Here is a 24570-nt window from a genome sequence, read left to right as displayed (position 1 = left end):
GAAACGGCACCTGTGTAATGCCCACAAGACGTTGCAAGTGTCAGTCATGTTGAGAACAGCAGTTTGTTTAGCTGTGAGTGCATTATGGCGGTGATAATTAAATTCTAACGCTGCCCAATCGTTGATGGTCGTATGATGGGTGCTTCTGTAACGAAGGTATCCGAAAAATTGGTGTTTCAACGGGCACTGCATCGAAGATTTATACCGTACACTGGGAAAGCGCAAAAGCAGCACACGATAATTCACAACTCGGACGAAAGTGTGGGTCGAGTGTTCGTGATGGTCGGTCGTTGAAGAGGACTCTGACGAAAAATAATAGGACGACAGCTCCAAAGTCACTGCAGAACTGCATGTCGCACTGGTGAACCGTGTCAGTACTAAAACAACACGAAGGGTGCTCCACAAGCAGCGAATTTCAGGGCGAACTGGAATTACAAAACTACTTATTAATATGTAAATACCCATATCAGGAATACGTTGTGCTACTCTCACAAAACCTGTACTGGGGAGCAATGGAAGAATGTCACTAGGTCGGATGAGTTATATTTAACAATTTTTCCATCTTTTGACTGAGTTTACGACTCAAAACTGAAGGGTGGCGGGACTTCGGTGACAATTTGGGTAGCTATATCGCGGTATTCAATGAATCCTATGGTTACTTTGAGAGTTCGCATTACTTCCGAGGATCATGTGACCATTTTGGCTGACCAAGTCCATCCCATTATACAATTTTTGTTCCCCAGTGGTGGTGCAGTGTTCCGACGCGACGGATGTATAATAGGTGATAGTATGGAGAGGACAGAGTGTTTTGGTGAGTAAAATCGTACAGTAGAGCGTCGATTATCCGAACGTCGGTCAACCGAACGACCGCTTAACCGAACTGTGTACTCGCTCGCACCTGTTACTCTCCTGTTAGAAAGAGAAGAGGATGGAGAAGAAAGTATCTTAAGAAATCATAAGAATATTGATTTGAAAGACGCGTCCTACATGATCAGCACAGCATGGAACAGTGTAAAGGAAGAGAATTTGAAGAAAGCCTGGAATAAAATTTTGGACACAGAAGAAAATTCACAAGGTATGATTGAAAATGACGAATAGATTGATATATCCGAAATTCTCGGTATGCTAAAAGAAATAGATTGCCACGAATGTGATGAAGATGACGCTCATAAGTGGATGAATATCGATGATGCGGATCCAGGACACCAAATCATGCAGGACAGCGAGATTGTAAACGTTGTCACTGATAAAGGTGACGCCGCCAGCATCTCATCAATCAGTGCTCCAGAAAGTGAAGATGAAAGTATACCAACAGCTTCTGAGGCGTTCACTTGTTTAGATACTACCTTGCGATGGTTTGAAGCCCAAGATGAAAATGACCAGTTTCAGATATCTGTAATGAAAAAAGTACGTGACTTAGCTGCTCTTAAGTGTGTAGGCTTGCTTAGACAGACCAAAATAAAGGACTTTTTTAAACGTTAATTTTGTATACTGTGTGTATTGTTCATGCAAAATGCGTATGTAATATGTATATATTTTTGTTTAATAAACTGTGCCACATACTATATATTCCTACTGAAGTTGCCTTTGTATGTTACTTTGTAATACTAAAAGAGATGCCTGTTTTTATGAATAAATTTACTGTACAGTACTTATTTTTGGCAAATAAACATGTACAGTTCGATTATCGGAACAAACCAGTTTTCCGAACACCCATGTCCCCCAGTTACTTCGGATAATCGACGCTCTACTGTATTCATTTTTTGGATTTGAAGCTCTTGTATTTTCCGTATTTACAGTTAAAATTATGTGGTATAGGTTCCGCCTTTTATGCAAAAGCACTGTCTTTGGGTGTCAATAAAAAAACAGCGTATTTGCATATTAGACGTAATCTATACACAATAATCACGATATTCGTTTCAAATGATTTACGTAAATAAAAGTAAATATGACGGAGAATGTTGACGTGGCTATCTTTACTCTAATTCTCGTGAATACAATTAGAGTTTTTCACCCGCTAAGCGTAGTTTACTACTCCTAAGGAACCACAACTGCTAAATATCAGTACTATTTTTTCGTTTCTATGGATATCTTCCGCAGTTACTTCTTACAGTATTGATCACTAATATTCAAAACATCTGATTCTACACAAATACACACATGGACAGAAGAAACAAACAAGGACACAGAAGAGATTCAACAGTAACGAGATTCGTAAACCGAAAACCCTCCAGCTCGTCGTATACACTTATAGGCTACGTAAATGTTGTACGGAACATAAGTGATGACAATTAATGAAGCAGACTAGACTTACCACTGTCCATTTGAAAACGGGTTGGACGTAACAGATTAAAAGCATGACCAGCCAAGCGAGAAACGTATCAAACTGAAGCTTCGTGTCTGTTCCGAAACAATGAATTGTAAATTTTGATCTACATGTACATCGTGCTCCACGAGCTACCTAATGGTATGCAGCGGAGGGTGCATCTGGCACCACTAACTGATCCCCCCCTACCCTGTTCCACTCGCGAATGGCGCGTGGGAAGGGTGATTGTCGGTAAGCCTCTGTTTTGGCTCCAATTTCTCACAACACCTCTCTTGTAACACTTGCTATGGAGTTTGTTTAGCATCTCGGTAATGCTTTCGCACCGACTAAACGATCCCGTGACGAAACGTGCCGTTCTTCGTTTGATCTTTTCTATCTCTTACATCAGTCCTACATGGTAAGTATCACCCACCAATGATCAGTACTCAATAATCGATGGACAAGCGCCTTATAAGCCACTTGCTTTGTGGATGAGTCACATTTTCTTAAGATTCTCCCTATGGATCTCAGCCTGGCATCTGCTTTTACTATAATTTGTTTTATGTAGACATTTCATATAAGGTCACACTGAATAGATGCTCCTTAGGGTTTCCATCAGATTCTCATCAGTAGTGTAGTAGTACGGCAATGAATTTCTTTTCCTATTTATGCGCAATATGTTACATTTATTTACGTTCAGGGTTAACCGGCATGGCCTGCACCATTCATGAATCCTCTGCAGGTATTTCTCCAAATCGATACTGTCTTCTGATGTTGCTACTTTCGCAGTCACAAATCTGTTGCGATACTCATTAAGTTCGTTTTTTTTTTTTTTTTTTTTTTTTTAGTAAAGGGCATTACTAGACTGTGCCAAATGCCTTCCTGATGTCAAGGAACTTGGCATCAGCCTGAGAGCCGTTGTCTTCAGTGCTGTAGACCTCATGGAGGAACAGAGCGAGCTGATTTTCGCAAGCTCTCTCTTTGCGGAATCCATGTCGATTTTTGTAGAGCAAATTTTCGTTCTCCAAAACCATCGTAATTCTTGAGCGTAAAACATGTTCAAAAATTATACAACAGACTGATGTCAACGATATTGATCTATAGTTGTCTGCATCTGTCCTACGATCATTCTTCGAAACGGTAATGACCTGCGCTTTTTCCCAGTTGCTTGATACCCTCCGTTACAACAGTGACCTACGATAAACTGCTGCTAGAAGGAAATTATGTACGTTCGCATTATCTTTGTAAAATCTGGGTATCTCATCTGGTCTTGATGCCTTTCTACTACTAAGAGATTGTAGTTGACTATTTATTCTGCGATCGATTATCTAAATATCTGCCATTTCACAATGATGTACAACCTCATTAATTATTTTTAAATAAGGATATAGGACCAGGCCTGGTGACAGTAAAAGAAAAATCAATCAGTTAAGGACATTCTGTTCCCTATCTTCAATATTAATATTATAATATGACTTTCTTGTTTATTTCATTTTACATAACAGGCAGATTTGTGAGAGTTGCAACTGTTGTAATAAAACACAACAGTAGTTTGCAGCCACCTCTCATTTACGTATCGAAAACCGATTTTCATGTTTACTCGTCATCATCAGGATATCTCAGTGAGTACTGAATAACTTGTAAATAACATTCTGGCAGAATGCCGTAACCATATACTTTTCATATGTTCTCTATAAGACACATAAATGCGGCACCTGCGAAACATTGCATCCAAAGGATTACGCATAGTAGCTGCAAGAAACGTTTAAATGGTCCAAAGTAAAGTTTTAGATGTACGTTGCTATAGCAACTCACCGCTTTATATCACGCATAAATTTTTCATACTGGAAATAAATGCAAACTTAGATTTGTGTCTTAGGCAAACGAATTGGCTACATCTGGTTCGTTATGATTAAAACTTCGTTTGAAGAAAGTCCACAGCATTTAGACGTGTGGTTAGCGTCGTTATCTCTAACTCGTGCTGTTGCTTTGTACAAATTATTTAATCTCATCTTAATCGACGCGCAGGTCGCGGGAGTGGCTTGACATACGAGGGCGTGCTAGAAGGTTCTGCCTCAGAAATTTTTATTCAGTTCTCGACATCGGTTGAGATGTTATATGTCATGCACGTTACTTATTCAACTTCGTCGCTTCGCTGACGTAAGTTTCAACCCTCTGCCACTACATATGGCTCCGCATTCTAGCGTGTAACGTGGCGGTGTGTAGCTTAACTACGTCGGTGCGTGGGAAACAGCGAGCTGTAATTGAGCTTTTAATCGCAGAGATGCGTGCCTCCAATTGAAATCTGCTTAAGAATGAAGGTTATGCATGCTGATTTTTGTATCATCATCAATAATGTGTGACGTTGGGTTGTTCGTGCTTGTAAAAAAGAAAACGATGGTGCTAACCCCAACTTTCATCCTATTTCATCTGTTTCCAAAACTTAAAGATCACCGTGGAGGACTTCACTTTGATAGTGATGAAGTTGTGCAGAGGTGAAATTGTGGCTCCGTTAACAAAGTCAAATACTGTGTAGTGATGGTATCAACAAACTGGTCCGCCGTTGGGAAAAATGTGTTCGTCGCCAGGGTGACTACATCGAGAAATAAATATGTTGGCATGAAGAATAAAGATGTAGAATGTTAATAAAGTTTTTTGTTTAAAATGCTTTAAGGGTTTTTACGTACAAAATTCAGAGGCATTACTTTTTACGCCCCCTTTAAAAGGCTTGCACTAGGCGGTCGAACGAGCCCAGACGGTCTCCCGGTCAATAATGCCATACCAGCATTTCTTATGAATAACATGTTGAACGTCTCCAAGTAATTTCCTACTGCACATCAGCTTTTAAAAAAATTATGTCCATATAGGATATCCCAGGAGGAATGGTCAATATTCAGGAATATGACACGAAAGTTCATTCGAAGCAAAAAATTCCAGCACACATGGGCTCTAAGCATACCTTACGAGCGATGAGCACTTCTTCAAAAAAATGGTTCAAATGGGTCTGAGTACTATGGGACTTAACTTCTGAGGTCATCAGTCCCCTAGAACCACTTAAATCTAACTACCCTAAGGACGTCACACACATCCATGCCCGAGGCAGGATTCGAACCTGCGACCGTATCGGTCGCAAGGTTCCAGACTGTAGCGCCTAGAACCGCTCCGCCACTTCCAGCCGGCTAGTACTTCGCCTTCGATACTGTGAGACAAAGCTCTTATACTGCAAGCTCTTTGTTTTCCACGTTTTGGAAGGAGATGTATGGAACAAACCACGAAAATATTGTCTTATGAACATCGGCTCTAAAATGCGTGTCTTAGATCTGTGATTTCATCTTCAGTAGAAGAGATGTGTTTCACTGCAGGAAATATATCCTAAGTGCTGCGAATCACTGTGAAAGGCGTGGCGGACAGTACTTTTTGTTGTGGCATATATTAAGAATGGAAACTGGAAAGTGTTACTGACGGTACTTCTCTGTACGAGCAGTTATTAGCCAAACTTCACTTGCACGATCTCCACAGGATAGGTACGAGTATGTAGGAGGCTGAAGAATACTACAATCTTTTCCCTCACTTGCGTTTTTTTCTGTTCTGTAAGAAGTCTCATTCGAGATGAATCACATTCTTTCTCGGATTTCTTCATGCTCTCTCGCAAATCAGACAAGCCTGGGACCGTTTGTAACACGTGCCCCGTGTTAACTCTAACTGGTACGCATCTATACATTTGAACAGTCTTTTGCAGGTAAAGTACAGTTTTAGAAGGAAGATGAATCGTCATACCTTGCCTTTTACTGACTTACAACTGAGTCTGAGTGACAGTCACATTTCATGTCTCTGAACAATATTATTTTCAAGAATTTGTATTATATGATTGAATTTCCTACTGATTCATTAATCTCGCAGCCAGTGAACACAACTCTTTCACATGATGTGCACAACTTTGAATATCTCTACGTTGAGGGCTAGTTGGCAGTCTTCGCAATAGAGCTATATTTTGTCACAATCTAACGACAAGCTAATGATGTGGTGAGACATTTGCATGAGGAAAATAGCTTCAACTCGAGTATGAACGCTGTATCACATATTTAAAACGAACAGGACGGCGTATGACAACATGTGACTGAATTTTTTCGTATCCCTTAGAAACTCATTGTTGCAACTGCTTTCCGATTTTGAACTGTATCATGGGACATCTTTCAACAAAATCTATCATCTAAGTAACAGTGGACGAGCAGTTTATCACACACGTCTTTTTGCGTTCCACCGAAGAATGTTACTTATTGGATGTCATTAAAAAGAAAAATTTACTTCCGAAATAAGTACATTTTGTGTAATTCACTTTAGTCCAGAGTTCGTTCCTTTTACTGCACGTTTATTGCTCAGAAGCTCCGCTGTTTATTACTTCCGGCAGAGCACACATACACAATCTGGTAAACTGCTCGTACATTGTCAGTTAACTAGTGGAACAAGGTGAAACTTTCTTGAAGGCGTCTTCTCACGGAATGCGAAAGCATTTCGTGGACAAGGTGCTGGTGACGTCACGACATAGAATTCTACGTTTCACTGCATTGCAAGTCGTGATGGGAAAGATCTGCAATGTCGGATTTTTGCCTCGTAGTGAAGACCGTGGCCATTGAGATGCAGAATCGGTTTTAGGTCACAAGCAGAACTCAGGAGATGCCATACTGTATTAGCCGAGACGGGGCTGAATTCCGTATTTGGTAGTTTTTATATTATATTACAACTTACATGGTATGAATATAAGCTGTTTCAAAACCCTAGCATACTGAGGATTTCTTGAAAACTCGTCTTTTATGTACGATTTGTTATAATAAAATGACAGAAAATGCCATTTCGGTAGTTAAAGGCTTTTTGTATTTGATGCTTCTCGTATTATAATTGAACGGAAGTATATCTTTTCAGTGCTACGGAAGAATGATGATTTATCAATAGCACGTCGTTTTTGGTATAATTTATAATATTCAAATAGCGAATAGTGACATTGGTGTTTACCGTCTTTAGACATTGTGTACCATATAACTTAATCGGCGCTGTCACTTGGAAGCCACAGTGTGATTGACATTGTTGTGGACTATAAAAAGAATGGTATGACGTTGGCATCTAGCCATCTCCGAAATTTTTTCATCTATTGTTTCCTAATTATTCTGTAACTTTCTTATTAGTTTAATAGAAATACTATCTGCAACAGAGTATGTTATTTATCGGGAACAATGTATTTTCTTGTTTTGTGGCACAGGACAACGACTGGACTATTTTCCTAATTACTCTGTAACTTTCTTATTAATTTAATAGAAATACTATCTGCAACAGAATATGTTATTTATCGGGAACAATGTATTTTCTTGTTTTGTGGCACAGGACAACGACTGGACTATTTTCCTAATTACTCTGTAACCTTCTTATTAATTTAATAGAAATACTATCTGCAACAGAATATGTTATTTATCGGGAACAATGTATTTTCTTGTTTTGTGGCACAGGACAACGACTGGACTATTTCCCCATTGGCCAGAAACCTTAATGTGACTGCCAGTCTACGTCAGAATGTAATCGCAAGCTACACACGGGAAGTGTTTTGCTGTCTGAAATTTTGTGTAAAAGACATATGCCGGTCACTTATTTCATGGACTACCTCATGTTTGATGTTTGTATCTTGCCGTTAAATACCTTTTTCAATGACGGTGACTACTGTAGAAAAAAATTCTCCTCTTCTATTCGAAAGAAATTGCGATACGATACTCGATCTTAAAACCAGTTCGACTAGACAGCGTTACTTCAGAGTGGTGGTGGTTAATACAATATCGAGATACTGAGCAGGTGCAAACTGAGATTACAAGTATACTTTGACTATAATTAATTTAAAACCCAAAATGTAATAGAGATTCGTCATATGTAGTACTCTACCAGCAATTAGCTCTTCAAGCCGTCGACGAATCCAGAATCTTCTTCGCAGTTTTCTCCCCCCTTCTTCGACAGTCACTAAAAGAGTTACAGCAACTACTGTACGCGCGTCCATTTTCTTATACAAACTGTGTGATTTGCGCCCAGATGGTGGCAACAACTGCCTCTGGAGAGCGCTGCGGTAAGAAATCACAATAAAGCGTACGTTCCGTGAAATGTTCCAGGTCGCTTCAGAGTGTGTAGCAAATACCACGTACGGGATGCGATGAAAAAGCACGTCTCTTGTAAGGATGGTTTAAGATTAAAACATAGTTCAAAGCTGAAAACCTGTTGCGTTTAATAGGCTACGATAAACAGGTCCTTAGCAATGAGGGCAATCTCATTTTTTCTTTGCTAGACTTTGAAGATTCAATAAATTGAAAGTGGAGTAGATATGGCGAGAAATAAAAAATATATATATATACTTTTTGTGACTGTCAAGAAGGTTAGCTAGTTCAGTCGTTCAACTCTTCTCAGTGATCAAACAGCACTTGACACCATGCATATAGGCCATATAGACAGTTCATTCGTTGACAATTCTAATGTCTTTTTTTGTATATCAAACAATATTTCATTCGTTCCTGTGACTATAGTGAACGCATGTGTCTATGGCGCATTTAAGACTTACGGGCAAACCCTAAGAGACTCACAAAACCGCTGCTCCTAGGCAACAGATGACGGTTATATGACAAATTTATTTTCAGAATTAGTCTTTGGTTCCAAATCTCAAAATGCATGTACGAAGCAGGAAATTAAGTTTTATTCCGGCAGTAAAACTGATCATTGCCGGAGGAAAAACAACACTTTTTAAAAATTTAGAAAGTTCATGTAGTTACTTCAGGGGTTTTCAAATACTCATTCGATTAATTTGATTAATAACCCTTTCCTACTGATTTATTACTTACGGACATCTAATAAATATTAATACATGACGATTTAGACTTCTTACAACTTGCATGAGTAGCTTCGTACATAATGTAGGTAACAGGATATTAGCAATGTTTCTTCTGCGACAAAATACTGGCTCCTATGCTTGATGAATTACACGATAATATTTTCTTCTGTTCCTTTCGTGACTAATTCCCTTCACTGAGGTAATAAAAACCTTGTGGAGCAGATAAATAGGCAAGTGAAAGAAGTTTGAAACAGGAGTAAAATATTACCCTATCGTGTTGATGACTCAACACTTTTTCATAGCGTAAACCAAGCATGACGTAGCTGTGTCTTCATTAGTGCGCTTAACGTTACGTGTAACTCATGATATTGCCCGGCCGAACACGTAAAATCGAACAGCTATCTGCAATATCACTGCGCTTGCACACATTTATGTGCGCCCGTACATTGGCGGAACTTTCCCTGCCTAATGTAACAGCACAGCCATAATCACACTTGAAATGTGGCTTGCCCGTATATCCGGTACATTATATATATGTTTTACCACCACAACGAAAATCTGCGATATAATTCCCATAAAGTCTGCACACTGTAAACACCACGGAGAGAAACACGGCCTCGCGATTTTATACGGTCGAAGTTTAATCCAATATTATTGGGATTTTCCGCAGCAAACATGCAGCAGACAGTTATTACTTTCTGAAGTTATGTGGTATGGAATTCCGTTGTTAAACGAAATTTCTATATGAACAACTTATCAGCTTTACGCGGTAGTCAGATATTTTAATATTTTCACATGAGATTACAAGGAGGAGGTGCGCCCGTCGATTCTTCTCTACCACCAGGTCCATTAGCCGCGGTTTAGCCTGTTATCGTTACATGTTCTGCTCTCGAAACAACAATTTGTAAACTCTATACATTTAATCGGCCCCTAGACAGTCAATATTATTCCGAAATGTTTCAGAATGCGAATAATATTGAACGTGTAGTGATGAGATTGAGAGATTGTGCAATAATACTGAGCAAATCAAAACCTTTTGAAATATGTTGCGCTACCTGGCAATACTAGGCCGTCTGTGGACAGTATCGACAATATTCTTGCATTCTCTCACACGTTACAGACTGTTGATATATTTGTAATCACTTTTCATTGTTCCTGTGCTGAAAATGAGTTCAAAACAAGACGAAAGAGTTTTATTCTTAGAGTGTATAAAAAAGTATAAATAACTGCCTGCATTTGATGAGTTAATTCGGATGAATGGCAGAACAGAAATGTTAAAAATGAACCGTATGATTTAGTCCTCGGAAAATATACTGAACGGCCAAGGAGGACAATATTTTTCTAAAAAAATGCTGAATTATGAATAAAAGTATAAACAGATACTTAGGTGTGTTTACACATTACCTACGTATTATTGCATAACATGTTTGCATAAAAATGTCTCAAATACTTCTAGGTTGAACTACGATTGCAAATTTCGAGTCTTGGAAACAACCGTTAGTTGCAAGGAGCCGTAGGGTAACAGATAACCACCAAAATGGTGGAACTGTCTCTCTCATCGTAGTAATTTGTTTTTGACCATGGGGATCAAGGTGTCCGCAGAAATTTATCCAGGGATTTTTGGGAGGAAGGAGGGGGTGGGGAAGAAAGGAAGGCATGCTACTAAAATTGCCGTTGTTGATATAAACGAACTGGTCAGTTTTGTCCAGGAAAGTAAATTTTATAGGTGACCCAAAAAATTTATTATATCCTTTGGATTTGATAGTTCGCCACTCAACATTTGTTATAGGTACCTTACTTTCATACTTAGAACCAACAAACAAACAATGATTAGTGCTAGACTTTGGGGGTTTAGCGGAATCACAGGAAATCAGTCCTAGAAGTTTGTAAGAATTCTGTAGTGAATAAACTCTCCGTGCTCCAGATTCCAAGACACGCGGAGGCAAGTGCCTATGCGTGGGGACAACTGTTTCCAGCAATGTATCAAACGTTGCACCATCAACACATTTAAAGTAATGATAATCTATGGTTTTTGTTCTATCTTAATTCTCTCAACATCTTTTCCTGAATGTTCTTTGATGCTTCTTGAGCGGTTTTTCATCCACCTTTCTTTTTGCTTGCAACATAGTGGAACAATAACCACAGCATCAACGTCCCCATCGTCAAAATCTTAGACATAGTCTTATTCCTCAATATTATTGACGGTATTTTTGAGCGGTCTAGGGAGAACTTCAATAATATTGCACAACACTATCCTGCAGTATTATTGACCGTCTAGGGGGTGCTTTCGCATTATTCTACAGCTGTTATGCACAAGGTACGCTCATTAAATGTATATTTCAGTGCTGGTTCTTTTAAATTCACAGACAAACGTCCAGAAGAGGTAAGTTACTTTTCTTCCGGCGTTTCCTACGTCGTAGGAGAAAATTCCCCTCATTGAATAACTGTAAACTTCCAACATCACTTCCCTTCTGGTATTATGTATCAAGAAAGTTATATACTTAAGACAATCGGAAATCAGTTATTTGTATTGCAGAGATCACAATGAGCTGACAGCAGAACATTGAAAACTGTGTACCCAGTACCTTTTTCAAGTTCCTGTTCCGATTTAAATGCTGTCTGAATCAACAATCATACAATTTCAAATAGACATTTTATAAGAATCGTTGTTATTCTATACTTCAAAACATGTTAATTACATAATAAATTCCCTGTTTATTTCAAAAGCGTTCGCTGCTCGTGGCCTCGCGGTAGTGTTCTCGCTTCCCGATTACGGGGTCCCGGGTTCGATTCTCAGCGGGGTCAGTGATTTTCACCTGTCCCGAGATGACTGGGCGTTGTGTCGTCTTAACCATCGGCATTCATCCCCATTACGGACGGAGGAAGGCAACGGCAAACCACCTCCATTAGGACCTTGCTTAGTATGGAAGTGCGGGTCTCCTGCATCGTTCCCCTACGCTGCGTCAAGAAGCATGAAACTTCATTTTCATTCCATTTCAAGAACGCTAAATCGCAACCCTGAAAGTCCAATTTCACATCTTCTCCCTTCAACATTGAACAATAACGCTTTCACCACTGGCTGTCTCATTTTGGATTCTTCGCAAATGATGTTTACAGAATCTAATTTATTGTTCGTCTCGATTGCAATAATTTCCGGTACCGCAAACCTCATGGAATTTTATTTAAGCATTATGCGACATGTTACTGTTCCTTACTGTTCATGCGTTATTGTTAACCTTTATTATCTGACTCATTCTTAATCGCAATGACCTACTCGAATGGCATTGAGCGCAGTGCGCTAGCTATAAAATGGTTCAAATGGCTCTGAGCACTATGGGACTTAACATCTAAGGTCATCAGTCCCCTAGAACTTAGAACTACTTAAACCTAACTAACCTAAGGACAGTACACAACACCCAGCCATCACGAGGCAGAGAAAATCCCTGACCCCGCCGGGAATCGAACCCGGGAACCCGGGCGTGGGAAGCGAGAACGCTACCGCACGACCACGAGATGCGCTAGCTATAGAAAGAGGGAGGTGAACAGGATCCAGGTCGAAACCCCAAGGCGAATTAAAGATTGTGGGCTGGTACACTGGGCACCCTGTGTATGGTTTTAAGGGGATTTACCACGTTCGTGGAGGCAAATACTATCCTGGTCCCCAAAATCCGCCTCAGCAAATATGACACACAGACCTTTAGAATATGACAACACATAGAACAAAGTTATACCGTTCTCAGGGAATTGGCACACACGACGTCGCTCACTTAGGTTACCTTGACGATTCTGACATCCGGAAGAGCATGTGGTCAAAGTTAAATACTGAAATGAAACGTGCAAATTCGTAAAAAAGTGGACTCTATATTAGACTGATAAAACTCGAGGGAAAAGATGAAATATTCTTCATCACAGTGTTACTTCTTTAACAGTTTCCGGTCACAATATCTTCACACTTATTTTATTTAACTGACTTTCCTATAACGATTTTTCCTTCCAATACTCATCATCTGCATTACTCTCGCATTTCATATCAGTTACTGCTCCATGATGAATGTCATTAAATGCCACTGCTCGACACTAATTTGTAACTTATAAGGATCCCACATTGATTAGCTTATAGGAGAACAGCACACGAATATCTGTGTGGCTAACAAAAAATTTCATTGTACTTAGTCCCTCTTGGTTCTAGTCTCACAAGCGTGAACAGTACTCAAACAACCTCGGATAACGTTTTCTAAGCACTGTTCTCAACTAATAAGCTATGATTGTCAAAAATTTTTCCCATAAACAGAAATCGGCCGGTATTTACTGGAGTTTATGTACTTGCTCCCAAACATATGTTCTGTTTGCTGACTGCATTTATTTATGACTGGTGCTATACTGGAATTCTGCTTAGCTATTGTCGCTTTATCAGTATTTAAGGTGACCTTTAAGCTCTTAGGGTTAAAAAATGGTTCAAATGGCTCTGAGCACTATGGGACTTAACGTCTGTGGTCATCAGTCCCCTAGAACTTAGAACTACTTAAACCTAACAAACCTAAGGACATCACACACATCCATGCCCGAGGCAGGATTCGAACCTGCGACCGTAGCAGTCGCGCTGTTCCGGACTGAGCGCCTAGAAAAACTCTTAAGGAAGTAGTATATTTTTTTAAAACTGGTCTGCAATTTCTCAGTTTCCTTTTAATTTTTTTCATGGGACTGACATCGGTCGTCAACCGCTGTTGTTCTTTCTTGAATAGTTCAAATAGTCATCAAATGTGGAAGATCTCGTAGCTTTTATTTGTGGTATGTAATTATTTATTGCAGATATCAGTTTACTTGTTCCAAATTGTCCGATAACTTGTCAGACCCGTGGTGAATAAAAAGCTTTAAGGGCATCAAAAACTTTATTTGCAGCGTGAACAGAAAACAACGTCATCTGTCTAAGAAATAATCTTACTAGCAGGAATATAATCTTACCAAGAGTCATTAATTTCAGGGGCGAGTGTTTAGAAGAACAAGCAAGCCGTTGATCCACATTCGTTAGAGGGCCTCTTGGTGCTGGCCTTTTGTTAGATCTGCGAGCGGTTGTGCTCGCTGTACCTCTAGATTAATAACGCAGCATCTACACCGATAGAGATCTAAAACGATTATCATAAGCAAGGTGAGGTCACGCCTACATTTGCACACCTTCCCGTTCGCCCTTATCTGTATCTAGAATTTGTCTGCGGGATACGTGTAAGGTGTGTCACGCTAATAGGAGCATCCTTCTTGAAGCCACGTTTAATGGCCTATTACGCGGTACAAAATATGATGAGCTCACTCACGACCTCATTTTGACTGAGTTGTATTGTGTTGTGAGGTATTACTTATTTTTCAAGCTTTTTTTTTTCGCAGAACGGCGCATTCGTACTTGGTATGAGAGCTGCGCTTGAAGCATTTACATAATTTTTTTTAAAATCTAGGTATAGAAATGTAATAATTCGTGAAATGAATCAGTTGTGGCTGAACAATGAGCAACGAAAATACACCTAAGCTTTGAGATTTTAATGAATAATTAAAAGTGAAAACTTTGAACTAAATTATTATTTATAATATCCAACATATTTTGAAGCACGAAACAACATTTGTGTGAATAAGTGTCATACAGGTGTAGCTGTGTAAGATACTTCTTTCAAATGATTCTGTACAGGTAATAGACTAAATCTTGTTCTAAACACTTATACATACATACACACACACACACACACACAGACACACACACACACACACACACACACACATATATATATATATATATATATATATATATATATATATATATATATATATATATATATATATATCCTAGTTTTTTACCTGAGGTTCATAGTTCTCCGAGTTCTTAATATCTTCGTCACCCCGTCTTAGGATGACAAATCAAGATTAATTTATTTATGCACATCTCTAACATTTAAAAGTAATACTATTTACGAACGACATGGGACCTTAAACATATAAATAAAATCATTATTCCTGTTAAGGGTCGGTGCCCAACACACGACGCTACGCTAGTTTCACACTATAGTAAATCAGTAATATTGGATTGGATTTTGTTGTCAAATTTTTTATCGTCGTCAGGCCACAAAAGTTTCAACATTTATGGAAGCAGTTGCAATATTCTTAAATTCACAAATGCACCTGAAAAATGTTCCGCAAATCTTCGTCCAAACCCGTAGACGCTTTCTTCCTACAGGGAGGATCAAAGATCGGCATATGTATCATATCGTGGTTAGAGAAATAAAATGTTGTTGTTGTCGTCTTCAGTCCTGAGATTGGTTTGATGCAGCTATCCATGCTACTCTATCCTGTGCAAGCTTCTTCATCTCCCAGTACTTACTGCAACCTACATTCTTCTGAATCTGCTTAGTGTATTCATCTCTTGGTCTCCCTCTACGATTTTTACCCTCCACGCGGCCCTCCAATGCTAAATTTGTGATCTCTTGATGCCTCAGAACATGTCACACCAACCGGTCCCTTCTTTTTGTCAAGTTGTGCCACAAACTCCTCTTCTCCCCAATCTATTCAATACCTCCTCATTAGTTATGTGATCTACCCATATAATCTTCAGCATTCTTCTGTAGCATCACATTTCGAAAGCTTCTATTCCCTTCTTGTCCAAACTATTTATCGTCCATGTTTCACTTCCATACATGGCTACACTCCATACAAATACTTTCAGAAACGACTTTCTGACACTTAAATCTATACTCAGATGTTAACAAATTTCTCTTCTTGAGAAACGCTTTCCTTGCCATTGCCAGTCTACATTTTATATCCTCTCTACTTCGACCATCATCAGTTACTTTTCTCCCTAAATAGCAAAACTCCTTTACTACTTTAAGTGTCTCATTTCCTAATCTAATTCCCTCAGCATCATCCGACTTAATTCGACTACATTCCATTATCCTCGTTTTGCTTTTGTTGATGTTCATCTTATATCCTCCTTTCAAGACACTGTCCATTCCGTTCAAATTCTCTTCCTAATTCTTTGCTGTCTCTGACAAAATTACAATGTCATCGGCGAACCTCAAAGTTTTTATTTCTTCTCCATGGATTTTAATACCTACTCCGAATTTTTCTTTTGTTTCCTTTACTGCTTGCTCAATATACAGATTGAATAACATCGGGGAGAGGCTACAACCCTGTGTCACTCCCTTCCCAAACACTGCTTCCCTTTCATGCCCCTCGACTTTTATAACTGCCATCTGATTTCTGTACAAATTGTAAATAGCCTTTCGCTCCCTGTATTTTACCCTGCCACCTTTAGAATTTGAAAGAGAGTAGTCAAGTCAACATTGTCAAAAGCTTTCTCTAAGTCTTTTGACAATACTTTTTGCTATATATTTCAGCAAGTGATATCTCTCAAGTGGCTTTTAAAATGCTTTTGGTATAAGAAGGGAAGCATACCCAGCACAGAGGCTGAAAGAATTTCAGTTTAAGAATGAGTTACGTATGCTTAAAAGAGGCAAATGAGACTATCTCAGATATGTGTAGCTCGCCTAGAGATGGAACAGTGCGTATCAGACTTCAAAATATACATAAATACTGAAGACATACCAGTGAATTTAGCAATGCACGTGCCTAAATCTGTTCGTTTCCACTCTCATCGCTACTGTAACTTAGCTGGACACTTTTAGCTATATTTTCATTAGATTGCTCGATGTTGTATCATTTATGTAGCTTTACATGACCCAATTGACAAAACTGCAGGAAAATTCATCAAAGTGAACGTGCTTATTTAGATAGCGTACAGACAAATTTCATATATACGCACAACAAAGGCAGACGCAGAAACAATAGACACGTAGAAAATTTGAAAGAACTGCAGGTATGACAGCTGAAAAGTACACATCAGATATTTCGACCTTAGACATTCCCAGACGAAACAGAGTGAGCTGGGCATAGATTCGTGGATCATGGTGTCATGTATGAGGTGAAATTCTTAATTGTGACCTGGGCAGAATCCATAATCTGTGAAAGTACTAAAATAGTTTGGGGATTTATCTTAGTTTCTAAAAAAAATCTAAGTTTCCATCAACCTCTAGTTATAACCTTAGGCATTAGAACAACAAGTCAACATACGTGGTACCTGTGTCTTTGTTTAAAGCAATTTGTTCATCGGAAACTTTGTTTCCCCAGACGTACACTGAGCTTACTGGGGTGTCTCAGTCATGTGCCTACTAGAGTGTTAAATGACCGATACTATACAGCTGTGTTGTGAATAGAAATTACACAGATTTTACACAGTTTCTTAGGTGGTGGAGTACGTACAGCAAAATAAATGTGTACCGCCATCCAAAGCCAATGTGTTATTCTACAAGGTTATTATTGTTATTAATATTATTACTAACATTGTTATTATGTTAGGAGTGTGGATGTGCCGTATAGTAGACATTCAATTAGAAAGTCTTTGCTGACATTTAACAGGTCGATGTTCCGTTTGCTCAACGCACGCTGAAACTGCTCCCTCAAAGCTGGTCGTATTTGTGAGTTACTGCAGCGTGCAGTCACACTGTGGAAGACCTGAAATGAATAATAGAAGAGAACCGACATGAAAATCTTTGTTCCCAGATATGATAACTGATCAGTTGCTGTTGCTGACGAACACGTCATAACTAGTGTAAGAAAAACAGTCAGTAATCAGAAAAGAATCAGTGTTCCATGTACTTTTCGTATGTGAGCCGTTGTCTTTGTTAAACAACGGCTGTCGAGACGGGCGCCACGGTTTTTGTGCCAATGCTCCCATGCGTTGTTTGGCATGAGTTTGATCCCTCGTGACTTACTCGCCCAGAGCCAACAGGCACATGTTTTAATTATTTGTTGGCCTGAGGATAGAGCTTTAAGCTTCCCAGTCCGGTCATGCGCCAAAAATGACAAATTACTTATAACTCAAGGGGACTGTTATTACATTAACATGATCCTCAGTTGCGGTTGTTTTCCTGATCAAATATTATCTAATTTAGAATTAGTTAATTCGCCATATTTATGTCGTAAGTGGCGCTGTTATTTATCTAAGTAATTAAGAGTTTCATCGGTATAGAAACAATCTGTGTTTTGAAATAGAAGAAATAAAGCAGACGAGAGAAATCATCTACAGCAACCCGACACTAACTGGTTTACTGGAAGATATGGAACATGATTTCATCAGTAAACAACACATATTCCGTAACATCATTGTCTGCCATGGCCAAAAACGGTTTTTCATGGAAGAAGACAGCCTTAGATTACAAATACATTAGATGACCTAATCCTATTTATCTGACGTATGAGTTAACTGGATTTCCTTTGAACTTGGGGACCAAAAACTGTTATCGTCTATATAGCTGCAATGATCACAGCACCCGAGCGAGCCTGCTTTTTCATGCTATGCAAGTCGTGTGATTCCGTGACGTACGCGTTTGAATGTTTCGAGTGCTGCGTTGGGTCTCCCTGAACGTTTCACGTTGTGTACCCTTGTTGTTTCGTTCATTTTTCGAAAAGCGTAGAGTTTCTAGCTACTCTGCTCGCCCTGCTGTGGGAATTACTTTATTTTTTCTGGGCTAAATAGATGAAGTTCTAACGAGACACGATACATCGTAAACGGCCAACACTTAAACAACTGTGACAGCCTGGAAATTAGTATGTGGCAATAAACAATGATTATTTCACAGCAATAAATCCAGAGAAATTAATGTGATATTTCTGAATTATTTTGGATAAGTAGGAGGTAACCGTTGAAATATATAAGGCCATAAAGCAATTTAAATAATATTTTGTATTAATGAAGACTGAGATCCTAATGACAGGCTATTTTCAGTACATTACTTTAAAAACTACCAACAGCAGAAGGCTGTAAAGGTGTTAATTATGAAGCACGTATTACGGATAGGATTGAAATGAACTCATTAAAACAGCGGAGAACACAACACCCTCCGTGGGTGGTCGCTATGCGCACAACGTCATTACGTGTAACAAATAACGCTTGATTAATATCAATTACCACGCAATATGGTCGCATCCCACAAGCGAAATTTTGTGCAGTGTCGTTTAACATGGAAATATCACTCACTCCCCATCACACACATTGTATCTAGTGAGAATGCAGACCAGTGAAATTAAGGTTAAAATTTCATTATTTTATCGAACAGTTCTGCCGTCGTGATTAATGATATTGCGCCTTGCCAAAAAGCTGCAAATGTAAATCACAAAAAACATCTGCTGCATCAACTGCAGCATTCTGCATGAGTTACTGCTACTCTGGCACTGTGACAGCAGTGATACGAAACAGATCTACTTATGTTAAGTACTTCCGATCCGGTTTATCTCTGGTGTTCTTTCGGAACCTACTTTTACAAGGATTACTTGCCACTTATCGACAGAGGGAAAACATAACTGTGGTCGGTGTCGAGTACAAATAATACAAGAAAATGGTATTAAGGAGTGAAATTTTAATAGTTGTCCACGTTCCAGTCGGTAAGGACTAAATACTAAATGAAACGACTCCTTTCGCCGGTATAATACTATTCAGCTACGTTGCTGTTTTATTGAAGAAATATGAAAGCGAACACACACTCTTCACCAAGATAACTTCATACATGTAAAACACAAGCAGGAATCTTACCATTAGACAATTACTTCTTGTGTCGTCGCGTTAATTTTAACTGTACCTACAGTATTGGTAATTGGTGTTTATATGTATATGTTCTGTTTACGGTTTTATCTATCTTGGTTACATTACTATCACAATCACTCCGTTTCATCTACGCATCATTTTTCAAAATTTGCTAGCACATATAGAGAACTGTTTCACCAGTGTAAGATTGCATTTGAGATCTGTGACATATAATTACATATAAATGAATACGGTTTTGCGTCAGCCACCTATCTCTTATATCATTACGTGCTAAATGGTCAACAACATCACTTTTCTTGGCAAAATTACATTATTTCAGTTGATAATGAGGAGCAAAAACAACAGTTGCAGCTCTCAGCGTTTCGTCCATTACTTTGTAAGGAAAATTTTTTATATATACTGGCTGGTTCAAATTAAAGAATAGCTACTCACGGAGGGCCTATGTGGGCTGTAATTATCTTCTGACAGCGAAACTTGGTAGATGCGATAATGCGGAACCATTTACGCTGAAAAAAAAAAGGAAAAAACAAATTCTAGTTGTGGTCACTAGGTGCATATCTGGTTATGTACACTGTTTTTACGACGGTATGACAGCCACGCTATTATTTGACAAGCTATAATGTGATAAATCTTTATGGGTATTGAGATGAGAAACTGTGCGCAGTTAGTGAAGCTATTTTATGTGACCTGCAGCAATTACACTGCCGCATTGAGATTGTATCGCCGACTGAAAGGTCTGAGGAGATTTCTGATGCCATTAAATGGTTTAAAGAAGATAATAAAATTCGAAAACACGGGTGAGCTTGGTGTGGCACCTGGAAAAGCAAGGCGTCCTATCCCAGTGGTCGTAATTGACGGGACTGCTGCTAATGTAACTGACCATGCAGAACGTGCGCTGGGTTGTGGAAGTCCTCGTGTAATGTCACCAGAACTGTCGATCTAGAGGTCAAGTGTACGAATAATTTTACGATCTATTTTGCAGTGGTACCTGTACAAGATCCCGGTGGTGTCCGCCTCGGTAGCTGCAGCGTCAGCCTGGCACATTTACAACCGAAGGAGCCTGAGTTTATTCGCACACGGGCCTGAGATTTTCTCCACTCGGGGAATGGGTGTTGTGTGGTCTTTACATTCGATTGTCATTATGGACACGAAAGTCGCCTCATACATACTGTCGTATCATCTTCCCACTACTGAGTTGGTTGCATGGTCACGTGCAGGAATTCACAAAAAAAAAAAAAAAAGAGAGAGAAAGAAAAAAAGGAAACCGACACGATACAGGAACTAAAATCTCATGATCCGCAGAAACGTTCTGAATTTGCTCTTCAGTTCATGGCACGGATAGAAGTAGATGACATGTGGCCGAGAAATATTCTGTGAAATGATGAGGCATGTTTTACAGTACAGGGTGCAGTGAATATACAGAACTGCAGAATTTTGGGGTAATGTTAAACCACGTGCTGTGCACGACGAGCGATTGCACTCACCATATGTGACTGTGTAGTATGGATTTTCTAACGTGTGGAGTACTCTGGTTTTTGTGTAATTCACCCAACACTTAGCGCGCAAGGAGTTCTCTGAAAACGAAAATATCACGCCTGTGAGACCAGGCCCTGCTGGTAGGAAACTCTCAGACAGTCCCACTCCAGTTATTGAAGGTGTACCTAAAATATGTCAATGAAGAAAGTGGACCTCTATTTTGGGACAAACAAACAATCTATTCCCTGTACATAGAAAATTTTACTACATAAATTACCATACACTTGTGGGTTCAGGATGTGAAGATGTTAATCTTAGGAAAATCATAAATAGTCTAGGAAGATCCCGTGTCGAAATATAAGGTAAGAAAAGTATATTTATCAAATTTATCAAAACTTAATATGGAAAAATATGACACAGTTGTAAGTAGTATTCTCAACCGAAATATCCGTGAGAAATATCCACTCTGACAACATAAACTAAGCTACTGTAGCTGGGCAACGTTTCCTATCAACAGTGTGACTTATCCTAATTTAAACCTCAGGATGACGTGGCTAACATGAACAAGAGGTAATTCTAGCTCTTACTCTAATCTTACACAGTTCTGAAATGAACGCGCGCTAGTGACCCCAACATTTAGTGCCTCGGTAATGCGTCATTTACCTTTTAAAGTGTGCAGCGACAGTGGCGGTGGCGGCCGGCATCCGCTTGTGATGTGTCCTATTAGACGTAACACAATGCTAGCCTCTGACTGAATATAACCAGTCGAAAATGTCCCTAAGTTTCCGTGAAGCGGAAGATTGTATGTGTCCCTAGGCTAAGACAAAATGGCTCTGTACACTCGCCAAGGCTGGGCGACGTGCACAATATTGCCTCAAAGTTCTCGTAAGAATATTAACTAGAACGACTCGTCTCGTCTCGTTTTCTCCACTTTGGATACATACGAGGAATTCATCACAAATGTGGCTTAAACAGAGCCTAGTGAACTAAAATTTTCACAGAAAAACATCTCTCTGCGTCGCCACAAGGCGCGAAGGGCCTCATTCAGCATTCGACGCCTCTCGAGAGAACAGAGTCCAAATTACCCAATCGTAACTGACTATATTGTCGAAAACATCCTCCCACTGTACCACGGACCTTCCTCTCACCATTGACTCGTATCGACCAATGAGAGCGCTCGGTACATTCCGTACTCGTTTAATCGAGCCAGTCATAATCCGAGTGTTTACTGAAACTGCGACACAGAGGGTTTTTGCCTTTGCCTTAGAAATGCACAGAGGCGAGGGCCAAAACCATTGTCATGTTAAATTGGCTACTTACTGTGAGGGTCAGTTTGTTGTGCCTCGCTGATGTTTTCTAAAGTGGATTTCCGTGACGCGCTTCTGCGTACTAACCTGAGCGACCGGCTGCTTTCACTCAAGTTCCGCTTTGCCATAACAACGTATGCGTTTGCCTGCATGCACATTAGTAAGGGACTGTTAATACTGTGTACAGGAAGTCAAGCCTCGTATGCACCCATTGCTCTACTCATTGTGGAACTTAATATACTTATTTCCAAAGTATGGCACGTGGCATATAAATCGAATCGGCGTGTCGTGGAGAATCACATGTTAGGTGGTAAAATAACCTGCCAACTTACAATTCACTAGCACGACGTCTGCACATTATCTAGACCTTCTCGTATAGCATGTGATTCCTGCTTTGGAAGAGCGCAACTGTGCGGAAACCACTGTTTTCATGCTAGATGGGGTATGTCGCTTGCCCGGTGACAGCTATGCTTAATGCAAAGTTCCGCGAATGTGTTATTTCCAGCGGTTTGCCCGACGCATGCTCCCCAAGATCACTTGATCTGAATCGATGTGACTTTTTGCTCTGGGGATATATAAAGGGGCAAGTTCGGTCTCGATCTGTTTTAAGGCCAGTATACAGGAGCACAATACTTACATTCTACTGGAACTGCCTCGAGCAGCTGTTGATACGTTGTTTTACGGATGCAGCATCTGATAGACGTCTCCGACGTTCACAGTGAAGAAATTTTATAAGCAGCGGTTAATAATGAAAGCAACATTATGCTTTTATTACTTGTTTGACGTTTCCTGCAAATGCTCGTTCCTGATCCGTGACATATGGAAACATTTCTGCAGGGTGAAGAAAAATACCCGCACTCGGACTTTGCAGAGCGATTCCTCACACACTGGCAATATAAAAATGTCTTTCACGAAATTTATGTCCTGCGCACATTTCGGACTGTAAATGGATATTAAAGATTGGCAATCTGGCAACACTGTAATCACGTGTACAGTAACTACGTCTGAGTCTAGGTTTCGGTTCTGGGTCGTGGCTTATTTGTTTTTATTTGCTAAAAGTAGTCTCTGTGTTGCCTTATCTGACGTCTTAAGCGTCATGTGGCGATTGCAGTGGGTCTTCTACAAAATATTTGCAGCTACCTATTATGTACATAGAAATGGAAGTACAATTGTTTTCATTGGTCAGCTTTTAAAGAAGTCTTTTGCACGTCGTAGACGCGAATTGTTTCACGCCACTGCATTTACTTGATTCCAAATCAGTTTTCTGTGTACCCTCCCCCAATGGTCCCACCGGAATTATTTACAAAGCACATTTATAGCCATAGAGGTGGCGTAAGGACTTAACGGAAAGTAATGGACTTCAGCGCGGCAAGAATAATAGTTGGTATTAATCGATGGAATCGTTGGAGTAGGGTACACGCAAAACAAGTTTGGAATCTAGCAGAAGCAGTGGTGAGAAAGAATTAGTGTCCGCGATATGTAAAAGGCTTCTTTAAAAGCTGACCAATGAAAGCGATTGCATTTGCATTTCTATTTTCGTAATACACAACTGCAAATGGTTTGTAGAAGACCCACTGTAATCACTGTGTGACGATTACGACGCCAGATACCTTAACTCGCAAACTACTTTTAGCAAATAAAAACAAATGAACCACAATCCAGAATCGAACCCTCAACCTCTTGCATGCTAACCCAAAAAAGCTATCCGCTGCACCACCTGCACAGCACTACTGTAGAGGTATTTACCGTACATATGGTTACAGTGTTGCTAGATTGCCATTCTTTAATGTCCATTTACTGCTCGAAATATGCGAAGGACGAAATTTTGTGAGAGACATTTTGGTATTGCCAATATGTGAGGAATCGCAGTGCGATGTCCGAGTGCGCGAACTTTTCTTCAATCTGTATATGTCCATCCTGCATTCACAGCATTACATTTGCACCTGGTACCAAATTGGAACAAATTTTTTTCCTGGTTAAATCGTTTCCGTGT

Source organism: Schistocerca nitens, chromosome 3 (assembly GCF_023898315.1).
Source record: "Schistocerca nitens isolate TAMUIC-IGC-003100 chromosome 3, iqSchNite1.1, whole genome shotgun sequence".
NCBI lineage: Eukaryota > Metazoa > Arthropoda > Insecta > Orthoptera > Acrididae > Schistocerca > Schistocerca nitens.
This window is presented reverse-complemented; position numbering follows the sequence as displayed.